This window comes from Lissotriton helveticus, chromosome 4_1, assembly GCF_964261635.1.
Source record: "Lissotriton helveticus chromosome 4_1, aLisHel1.1, whole genome shotgun sequence".
NCBI classification, from domain to species: domain Eukaryota; kingdom Metazoa; phylum Chordata; class Amphibia; order Caudata; family Salamandridae; genus Lissotriton; species Lissotriton helveticus.
In genome coordinates, this window is record NC_136063.1 from 980,511,056 (window position 1) to 980,523,062 (window position 12,007).

The 12,007-nt window shown below is 41.1% G+C and overlaps 1 protein-coding gene across 3 annotated transcripts in view; it reads left to right on the plus strand.

The window, feature by feature from the left end:
* The window catches only part of MPPE1 (metallophosphoesterase 1), a 766,027-nt gene that overhangs the window by 295,520 nt on the left and 458,500 nt on the right, over positions 1–12,007 (plus strand). The window lies entirely within an intron of this gene.

Consider the following 12,007-nt stretch of genomic DNA (forward strand, 5'->3'; position numbering starts at 1 on the left):
TAGTAATTTTTACCCCTACGCTATCTAACACTTACCCTACTCTTGCCCTAAAAGTATTGTGCGTTGTAATGGCATGCATTGTAATGGTATGCGTTGTGTTGGAATGCGTTGTAAATTTCGTTTCTAAAAATGCGTTGTCAGGGCATGCGTTGTAAAATCATGCGTTGTAATGGATGCTGCGATGTAAAAGGCACGTTCTAAAGGCATGCGTTGTAACTGTTTGCGTTGTAACATCAGATATTTGGTTCAGCCTCATTCAGACATGTCAACATTTTAAAAGTAGATATTTTGGAAACAAATTAGGGGGAATGCATTTTGCCAATTGATAAAAATTCAAGAAGAAGCAATCTCAGGTCGGAAACAGATAAAGCCATTTTGGCTTAAACATTAGTAGTCTCAAGCTTGAACCAGGTATGTTGGCATGTAGGCTCATTGAAGAGAGTTTAAGTGTTCGCATTTATAGGACGGCACCTATCATCACAAAAGCCTTTTACCCTACTCCCCTGAACCACAATAAAGCCAAAAGTGGACTCCCATTGTCTCAATACAGGGTAGGCAAACAAAAGCTGTATCTTGTATGAAGTCATTTATTAAATAGGAAAGGCCAAGTAAAACAAATCTGGCTAGGTGATCAATGCAACATTGCAGAACAGTGAGAAAACCACAGTCCAATAATTTGTATCTAATATAACCAAAGGAACACGTTTTTTCTGACTGTATTTGTAAATGAAAAGCATGTTTACAACCATACATTTTGGTTTTTTGCCTGTGTGAGAACCACAAAAACTGCCTGCTATGCTGAGGATAAAAGGTGTGATGCCACAGCAATACCTAAAAGAACATGAATGAAAATTAATGTTTTTATGAAAAGCATGTTATGTATTTGATGGCAACAAACATATTGTTAAAAAAGCAAATGTTTAGTGAGGGAAATGTGAATCAGCTGTGCTATCATTTGTGAAAGATAAAAGTGTGTTTTCACTGAAAACACTATTCTTTGTTTACGATTCTTTAGCCTAAAATTAAAGAATTGAAGCTCACAACTGTTTGTAAATTTGGAAATGGGTGCACTGAAGAACAACCTCCATTTTGTGTGAACTGAGACTTAATGCAGTCAGAGGCAGTCCAAGATGGCCGCCGTGTTGAGGAAAATCTTACTGAGGCCACTCTCTTTCTCTCACAGAGAACCAGCATAGGAAATAAATGTGCAAGGCAAATGAATGCAACAAGGGGTGTGGATAGTAAATCATTTAGGAATGAATAGAAAAGGGAACAATACCGGGTGTATGTAATGAATATGACGTGAGTGAAGTGAGGGACAGGGATAACCTGGAGAGTGTTGGGTAAGGTTGTTGTAAGGTTCAATCATTTGGCCAAAGCAAGAGTGACATGAGCCAGAACCGATCTCTGTATCTAAAGCTTCTGTCACTTTTCATGTTCCTCTCTGAGAAGGGTGCTTGAAGCGGGGGCTGGGCAGGGAAGCTTTAGAATGTTGGCACAGAATACTGACACAGGGCATTCTTCTTTCAGAATGTTCATGCCAGCTTCTGTCCTGGTGGCAGAAGAGGTCAAAAGTTCAACTCAGCTGATAGAGATACCACTCAAAGTGTGTGCCCACTTTCAGCCAGACTGCTGGATAAACTGCATATTACTTTTTGGCAATAACTGGGCCCTCCTAACAAGCAAAATACTTCTACAGTCTTCAACTAGTTCAGCCGGGAAACAACCTTTACATAGCAGTCATTACATTGCACTACCTACACAACGCAGTCATTACAACGCAGCTGCCCTTACATCACATACCATTACAACGCATGCCATTACAACGCATGTCACTACAACGCATGCCATTACAATGAATATCATTACAACACGTCATTACAACGCATTATAAGGTAAGTAATGGGGATTTTTTTGTTTTAGGGTGGGTATGGGTACTGGGGTACATGGGGATAGTATTTTTATCCCTACACTATCCAACACTTACCCCACTGTTGCACTCAGTAGAGTGGGAATAGAAATGTGTACCCCTACACTATCCAACACTTACCCTACTGTTGCACTCACTAGAGTGGAAATAGAAATGTGTACCCCTACACTATCCAACACTTACCCTACTGTTGCACTCACTGGAGTGGGAATAGTAATTTTTACCCCTACGCTATCCAACACTTACACTACTCTTGCCCTAAAAGTATTGCGCGTTGTAATGGCATGCGTTGTAATGGTATGCGTTGTAATGGAATTCATTGTAAATGTAGTTTCTAAAAATGCGTTGTGATGGCATGTGTTGTAAAATCATGCATTGTAATGGATGCTGCGATGTAAAAACCACGTTGTAAAGGCATGCGTTGTAATTGTTTGCGTTGTAACATCATATATTCAGTTCAGCCTCATTCAGACATGTCAACATTTTAAAAGTAGATATTTTGAAAGCAAATTAGGGGGAATGTATTTTGCCAATTGAAATACATTAAAGAAGAAGCAATTTCAGGTCAGAATTCTACAGTCTTCAACTAGTTCAGCCGGGAAACAACCTTTACATAGCAGTCATTACAACGCACTACCTTCACAGCGCAGTCATTACAACGCAGCTGCCGTAACATCACATATCATTACAACGCATGCCATTACAACGCATGTCACTACAACGCATGCCATTACAATGAATATCATTACAACGCATGCCATTACAACGCATTATAAGGTAAGTAATGGGGATTTTTTTGTTTTAGGGTGGGTATGGGTTCTGGGGTACATGGGGATAGTATTTTTATCCCTACACTATCCTACACTATCCAACTTACCCTACAGTTGCACTTACTGGAGTGGGAATATAAATTTTTAGCCCTACACTATCCAACACTTACCCTACTGTTGCACTCACTGGAGTGGGAATAGACATTTTTACACCTACACTATCCAACACTTACCCTACTGTTGCACTCACTGGAGTGGGAATAGCAATTTTTACCCCTACGCTATCCAAAACTTACGCTACTCTTGCCCTAAAAGTATTGCGTGTTGTAATGGCATGCGTTGTAAAGGTATGCGTTGTAATGGAATCCATTGTAAATGTAGTTTCTAAAAATGCGTTGTGATGGCATGCGTTGTAAAATCATGCATTGTAATGGATGCTGCGATGTAAAAACCGCGTTGTAAAGGCATGCGTTGTAATTGTTTGCGTTGTAACATCATATATTCAGTTCAGCCTCATTCAGTCATGTCAACATTTTAAAAGTAGATATTGTGAAAGCAAATTAGGGGGAATGTATTTTGCCAATTGAAATACATTAAAGAAGAAGCAATTTCAGGTCAGAATTCTACAGTCTTCAACTAGTTCAACCGGGAAACAACCTCTACATAGCAGTCATTACAACGCACTACCTTCACAACGCAGTCATTACAACACAGCTGCCCTTACATCACATACCATTACAACGCATGCAATTACAATGCATGTCACTACAACGCATGCCATTACAATGAATATCATTACAACGCATGCCATTACAACGCATTATAAGGTAAGTAATGGGGATATTTTTGTTTTAGGGTGGGTATGGGTTCTGGGGTACTTGGGGATAGTATTTTAAAACACTACACTATCCAACACTATCCAACTTACCCTACTGTTGCACTCACTGGAGTGGGAATATACATTTTTACCCCTACACTATCCACCACTTACCCTACTGTTGCACTCACTGGAGTGGGAATAATAATTTTTACCCCTACGCTATCTAACACTTACACTACTCTTGCCCTAAAAGTATTGTGCATTGTAATGGTATGCGTTGTAATGGAATGCGTTGCAAATGTAGTTTCTAAAAAATGCTTTGTGATGGCATGCGTTGTAAAATCATGTGTTGTACTGGATGCTGCGATGTAAAAGCCACGTTGTAAAGGCATGCGTTGTAACTGTTTGCGTTGTAATATCACATATTCGGTTCAGCCTCATTCAGACATGTCAACATTTTAAAAGTAGATATTTTGGAAACAAACTAGGGGGAATGTATTTTGCCAATTGATATACATTAAAGAAGGAGCAATTTCAGGTCGGAAACAGATAAAGCCATTTAGGCTTAAACATTGGTAGTCTCAAGCTTGAACCAGGTATGTTGGCATGTATGCTCATTGAAGAGAGTTTAAGTGTTTGCATTTATAGGATGGCACCTCTCGTCACAAAATCCTTTTACCCTACTCCCCTGAACCACAATAAAGCCAAAAGTGGACTCCCATTGTCTCAATACAGGGTAGGCAAACAAAAGCTGTATCTTGTATGAAGTCATTTATTAAATAGGAAAGGCCAAGAACAACAAATCTGGCCAGGTGATCAATGCAACAGTGCAGAACAGTGAGAAAACCACAGTCCAATAATTTGTATCTAATATAACCAAAGGAACACGTTTTTTCTGACTGGATGTGTAAATGAAAAGCATGTTTCCAACTATACATTTTGGTTTTCGCCTGTGTGAGAACCACAATAACTGCCTCCTATGCTGAGGATAAAAGGTGTGATGCCACAGCAATACCTAAAAGAATATGAATGAAAATTAATGTTTTTATGAAAATCATGTTATGTATTTGATGGCAACAAAAACATTGTTAAAAAAGCAAATGTTTAGTGAGGGAAATTTGAATCAGCTGTGCTATCATTTGTGAAAGATGAAAGTGTGTTTTCACTGAAAACACTAACCTTTGTTTACGATTCTTTAGCTAAAATTAAAGAATTGAAGCTCACAGCTGTTTGTAAATTTGTATATGGGTGCACTGAAGACCAACCTCCATTTTGTGTGAACTGAGACTTAATGCAGTCAGAGGCAGTCCAAGATGGCCGCCGTGCTGAGGGGAATCTCACTGAGGCCACTCTCTTTCTCTCACAGAGAACCAGCATAGGAAATAAATGGGCAAGGCAAATGAATGCAACAAGGGGGTGTGAATAGTAAACCATTTAGGAATGAATAGAAAAGGGAACAAAAAGAGGCTTAATAGAAGGATGGGCAGTTAATAGGTGAGATTATCAAAATGAGAGGATGAGAGAATTGATAAATATGTAAGCAAATGGACAACAACTGAGTCAGTATGATGCAATATGAAACTTGGCAATTAAGAGAAATATATCCAGACACCAAACTGAGCAAAAAAGGCCATGGAATAGAATCAGTACCTGACACAACACTTTTAAATGTGCTGCATATGAAGAACATTGCACCACTATGTGCAGTGCAGACCTTAACGGGTAGATGACTACAACTGAGACAAAGAAAGGGCATGAACAAAACAATAAAATGTGTGCATTGCCAGACAATGACTAAATGGTACAACAGAAAACATTCAAAATTGAAACAAAGCGAAGAGATTTCCATGGAGATGTCCAGTCTAAACCTGAAACAAGAATGACAACAAAATGAACAGTTTCTGTAAGTCTTAATGCCAGGGACCAGTGAAGAGACCAGACTTTTAGGGGTTAAGACACCAACTTTGCTTTTATCTACCACCGTTACTCAAGGAAAACACTTCTAAGAAGGGGAACACATGTGACAGTGGCATTCACAACTCAAAATTAGCACGAGCACAGACACCAATGGCCACAACTGTAAATAGGATTATGGATCTGGTAAACAACATAATATTTAGCAACAATAGTGTATCACTGACAACTTTGTTTTGGAAAGCTGCTGTAAGGAAATTGCCTTAGCCTGTCTTGCATCTACACTGACCTGCAGCAACAACATTCCCTTAACCAAACTACTTATTACAATATCCAGGGAAAATCCTTTTGGGGTTGTAAACGTGCAAGGTACACTCGCACACAAGTCAACTGGTATTTTACATTTCTCATTATGAGTGGTTAAGTTGGTGTTAATGGTGTGCCTGCTTGTGCCTGAAGCTTATGCTGAATAGACATGAGCTGTCTTGCACAAGGTGGGAATCCACAGTGACACTTGGAGTTCATTTACCAAAAAGTAGAGCTTATCTGTGTGATAGAGACAATAATCAATATTTGTCTATGTATTGATAATCATTACTGAACAGTGCATAACAGGGGCCTAGTTAGACCCTCTTGTATGACCTGTAACGGGATGCTTTGCTAGGTCACGATATTGGCTTCAATGCACTGCCTTTAGATCTACTCCTGCAGCAACTATGATTGAAGGACAACTAGACTGATGCCAGCTTGTAGAGGCCAACCAGTTGTGCCTATGTTACATGTAGTCAGCGGCAAACTGAGTTCTAAAGTTGTATTTGGGTATCTGGCTCTGTATGGTTATACAAAGTGCCTCTCTAACTCTGTCTTCTGAGTCACTGTGATTTTAGACAAGCCCATTGTAAGCGTGAGCACGATGTTCATGGGTCAGATCAAGCCAAGGAATCACAAGCATGAGTGTAGCTGTATCACAAGGTGGACAAGAGCCACCTCAACCCGATTGTGAAGCTTGAAAGAGGACGTCTGAAGCAGGGCCCCTAGCTCAGAAGGGGAAATCCTCACAGATCCACGGGGTAGGAGGGTATAATGTGTAATGCTGCTTACTGCTTACAGGCTCTGTTAAAAAATCAAGCCTTGACCCTTCAGACCTGGGAAACTATCGCCCTATCTTGTTGCTCCCTGGAGTTAGTAAAATTACTGAAAAATATTTTTTTTTAATTTAATACTATGAAAAAAAGGTACAGTGTGGGGACCAGCAAGGTCCAAGTGACTTGCCACAAGAAGAAAAGTCAGAGTAGGCCCAGGCAAACAGGGGAGCCCACTGGAATGAAAGAAGACCCTCAAGAGGACCCGCAGGCTGGGAGGCACTGGAGTCGTAAGAGGACCTCGAGCAGCTCACCAAAGATGCAGGCCCACGGTGCAAGAGATGCGGTGAGGACAAAGATCTTAGTCACAGCCGATGCTTGTGGTTGATGACTACTTGGAGCCTGAAGATCTCTGAGGAAGAGAGCTAACAAGCCTTTGCAACGACAAGTCAACCCGGTGCACAGGGGTTTGGTTCCTGCAGTTCCGACGAGGGATACTGGCCTCAAACTCGTGGAGAAGACAGGGCAGGCCTCAAGGGAGTTGTAGAACCACCACCTGTGTTGCTGAGCCTTCTGGAGTCCTTGGGAGTCCAGGAGCAGCAGACCGGTTAGATTAGTTGTGGTGCTTGCAGATGCAGGGAAGTGACTCTTGCACTTCAAGGGATAATCCTTCAGGTGTATTGGATGTCCACAGGCCTTGGAAGGTTCCTGTATGGAGCACAGGCACAGACGTTACAGTGGATGAGCAGGACAACGAGACCAGCAGCAGCAGAAGTCTTCCCAGCTGCAGTCTCGATGTCCAGAGCAAACGTCCATCGAAGTACAGAGTGCCCAGACGGTTAAAGATGAAGTGGTGTCTGATCTGAATCTTGTCCCACAATGAATCTAGGGGCCCACCCATAGGTAAGCCCTTACGTACCCTAAGGAAAGGGTTGGGACGATTCAGGGGTCCCTCCCATAGGAGGGGCTGCACAATGGGGAAGATACTCCCATATCCTTTGTCCAGTTTATCGCCAGAGTGGCAGCCAACGGCTCCCTGAACTGGTTTGAAGTGGACTATGCAAAGAGGGCACCAAGTGTGCCCTTCAAGTAGTCTTAGTGGCACTGGCAAGCGCCCCTACCCTGTCCCAATATACTAAGCCCTGTCTGGGAGGAGGTCACACCTCCCTGTGACAAGATATCTATTGTTCTGCCTTCCCCTGCTCGAGCTTGGCTCAGCAGCATGAGGGCAGAAACATGTCTCTGGCCGGCAGCAGCCCTAGCATGCTGTCCGGTTCTGAAAGACTGGTACAGGGAGCACTGAGGGCCTCCCGGAGGAGATTCACAGTACATGAAGTCATATCTCTCACACAAACAGTGTGGGGGTATGATTCCAACATGTTTGATACCAAACACAGCATGGTTTGTTCTGGATAATTTGGAGATGGTCATTGTGTAATGACGCATGGCCACTCTATATATAATAATGGCTGATGTACTTACAACTCGGGTGAATGGACTCAAAAGGTTGTAGGGGTGTCCTGCACATGCAGGGGTACCCTCACACTTAGAACCAAGCACCCTGCCTTCGGGATTGAAAGGCATGCCTAAGGGGGTGACTTATATGTTTCAAGTGCAGTGACCTCAGATATAGAGAAACACAGGCTGCAATGGCAGGTCTACAGTCACACTTTGAGTGTTCTCTCATGAGTGGCATAATACATGATTCAGCCCATGGGAGGCCCCTAGTGTGCCTATGCCTTGGGTACCTCAGTGCCATATATTTGGGACTTACAAGTGTACACCAGTAGCCAATCTGGGATGTACCCAAGTCCTCACCATATCCAATTCAGGGGAAAAAATCACAGAGACTGGGGTCTTGATTAGCAGATCCCAGTCAGACTTTGCAGAAACAGCATAACACCAAGCGAAAAGTGGGGGTAAGCATAAACCCAGATCTACTTTCCTACAAGTATGAGTGGCAATAGCTGTGAATGAGTAAGAAGTTAGCAAAAGATGATATTATATGGAAGAAATAAGTGAGACAGAGGTGTGTGCTGTATGTGTGAAGCGCAAATACATTATCTGTGTCTTTTGAGTGACTAAGGACTGATTCATGTGGCTTTGAGTATTAAGTAAGGATAAGTATAGATTGTCACTGTGGAGTGAGCTAATGGATATGTGAGGGACAGAATTACCAATAAGCGCAATGTTATCAGTTACCTAACGACACTTGAGTTGTTCTATACAATACCATTTTGATTTATAGTTCTGGTCCTATATATATCATAATGTGGGAAAGCAACAGCAAGGGTAGTAGAATCCAAACTCCTGGTAGGTAAAAAGGCAGGACTAGCCAGAAAAGAATGGCGATGTGGAGCTAATTGACAACTCTGGTGCAATGTGTGCATGTTAAAGGAGTGAGTAAGGAGAAATGAAACGAGTGAGTATTTATTGAAGCTTAAGAGATGGAGTTTATGTTAGTAAGCAGAGAAACTTGCGAGTATGTCAATACATGAGTAGACAAGCAAGGAATAAGAAATGAGAGCAGACAAGTGAACAGTGAGCTTATAGTGAAAAGCAAATGAGTGGGTGAATGACGTGGGCATGGGTTGGTGTATTGAACAAGGGATGAGCTTGTATATAGTGCTTATATGAGGCACTACTCCCTTACTTCCGGGGAAGGGCAGAACCAGCACAGAGCCACACGGTTCCACATAGCAGCCTGCAGGTGCACTGCTGAAAACATTTCTGGATGCAGTCTGGTGCTTTCAAAAGGGAGGAATCTACACTTGGAAGTATCCACATTTTTATTTTGTACTTCTTAACTCTCTCCTTGGTCATCATATCTGCCTCATAGGCCAGCCCCTCTCTCCATTAGGAAAAGGTTGATAAGGGTGCACATTATCCTCAGGGAAGGACCTCTAATTCTTACAAAAGTGTCTTTCCCAAGCTTAGAACTCTCTGCACACAGTAAAGGATATATTCAATGGTAAAATACTTCTGCATCTTATATCAAGCACTATCTCTTTCTATGGTTTCCTGCCCCTTGCATCAGAAACCAGCACCTACTTTCTCTACCCTACAAAAAGGTAAACTCTGCCTTTCATATTAAGATCTGCCCGTATAGGTTCCCTGTTAAGAGATCTCATCCCAGATTAAGCCCCTATTCATGTCACATCAGGATCTCACTGTGTGTTAGAGGTTTCTTTCCATTATTCTAGGTTCCGCCTTCAAGTTTGGTGGCCTATATATTAAGATCAGCTTCCAGGTTAGAGTTATCTGACTCACGTATCGTGATCTATTCTGATCTCCCTGTAGCATCTGTAGTCCTTGGTTCTGGTCCTCTCCCTATTATTTCAGGTTCTTTCTCAGGTTATAGCTCTCACTACCATTTATGTTATATACACTCTACTCCTAGGTGATGACTCTATGCATCTGGCATGAGTGTCTGACCTAAGGTTAGGTGTTTCCAGGAAACCCCAATATTCTCTACAGATTGGGGTTTTCTGTCCTTCATATTAGGATCAGCTAGTAGATGTTAGAGATCTCTGACTTTATATTAGAATCTGACTTTGTGCCCTTGGTCTTTACATCAAAATCTGCCTGCATATTAGGGCTCTCTGGCCCTTATACAGGGTTATTTTACTACACTAGGGCAATCTGTTCTTAAACGAGATTTTGCCCTCAAGTTATGCCTTTCAATAAAGGTTTACATAAATAACCTTATGATTAATGTTATAGTGGTAACCTCAACCTCTATTGCTGCAGAATAAGATGTGAAATACTGAAGGATGTGGTAGGAATCGGATACTAATATCTATAATCTAATGCACACACATATAATCTCATTTGTGAGATGAAAAGTGTACAGCCCTATTCAAACCAAGGCCATTTGAATTATGTGAGTCAGAAGCTCCAGCATCTTCTGCATAGTTATGGATTCAAAGCATTTGTAAATAATCCATTATCTGGTGCATGTGTGCAGATTTTAACAAAAAATAATAGTGTGGAAACGCGTGCTTCTGCACATTGAAATGCAAGTTGCAAAGACTGGTCACCATTCAGTTGCTAACTGCTGATTCTAAGTATTAAATTGGTAGTTCTGAGATGAAAACGTCGGTAAGACACTTTTAAAATGTATTAAAAATTACAAAAGTCAAAATAAAATTGCCTTACAATGTGCCATACTATGCCACATAATTTGTATCTTCTTGCCACATAATTTAGCCAACCATGCCAGATAATTTGGCCCCTCCCTGCCACAGAATTTCAGTGCCCTGATGAAAAACATACCAGAGGTTGACAAATTACTCATTTTAGGCACTTTGTACTTTAATGGTCTTGATTATTCCTTTCATTATAGTTTTACCGCAAAGTTTAAATAATGACATCCAAATTATCTTTCTGTAAAGGGAGGTTTAGGTTCTATATATCATTTGACTGTGGGCTAAGGAATGGGTTATGTCAGTGACAGCTAAACAGTACTACCTAATGAGCATCAACACAGAATGTTCCATCTGCTGTGATTGGCTGAGGAACACAGCCAAGTCCTAGCGACAGAGCTCTGACAAACGCACAGAAGAGCACCATCCAAGCGACGGTGATCAATGCTGAGGTAAGAGTGCTCCCAGATTTCTAGCATGAAAGAGGAACAGGAAAGAAATACACAATTTAAATAAAACACACTTCTGACAAATTATGACTGATCTATTTTATGGTAGACATTTACTTATGCGCTTTGAGTTTTAGTTTACAAGTGTATTTTCACATGAATAAAAAGATAAGCCCACTAGCGGCAAAAATATGTTTTGTAAAAGCAGGTCAAGAACTTGGCAGCCCAGAGAATGTGGAATGATTCCTAAATTATTTCATTATTATTAACTTATTTTAAAAAGGTTGAGGCTTGTCGGCATAATATGGAGGACTTTTGTAAAGTAACCTGCACAAAAGATGCAACCAGAGATTGCAATACAATTTACCTATCATATGTTTGAATCAAAATATCACTGCTTTGTAGTCACTTTGAGAAGAAATACTGCATGTCACTTTAGTTTGAGACATCTGCACCCATGGCTGAATTGTAACTTCCAAAATATTTGACTACTTTTAAAATGAATTACACTCGAGTTCTGCAACATGGTCCCTGCAACCATAAACTGCAACCATCAACTTGCACCTTGAAATCATGCTATGAGTGTGCCTCAACAGCTGTGCTGCAGTCTCTAAATTCCAGCACTTGCAATACAAATCAACACAACTGCTTCCTCAAAACTTAAAGCACAGGCTAGAATAACTACTGAAACCTGCACTCAAATCTGTACCCACAGCAAAATTCACAATCCTGCACTCTGTATCAAAAGCTAGGTATTCTTCAAACATATATATAAAGATTTCTATCTTTGAGGACAAATAAATAAAAAATGAAACATGCACTCACTGTACAATGGAGCTTAAATCCAGGTTGTGCCTCAACAGCAGTGTTGCAGTCTCTACATTCCTGCACTTGCAA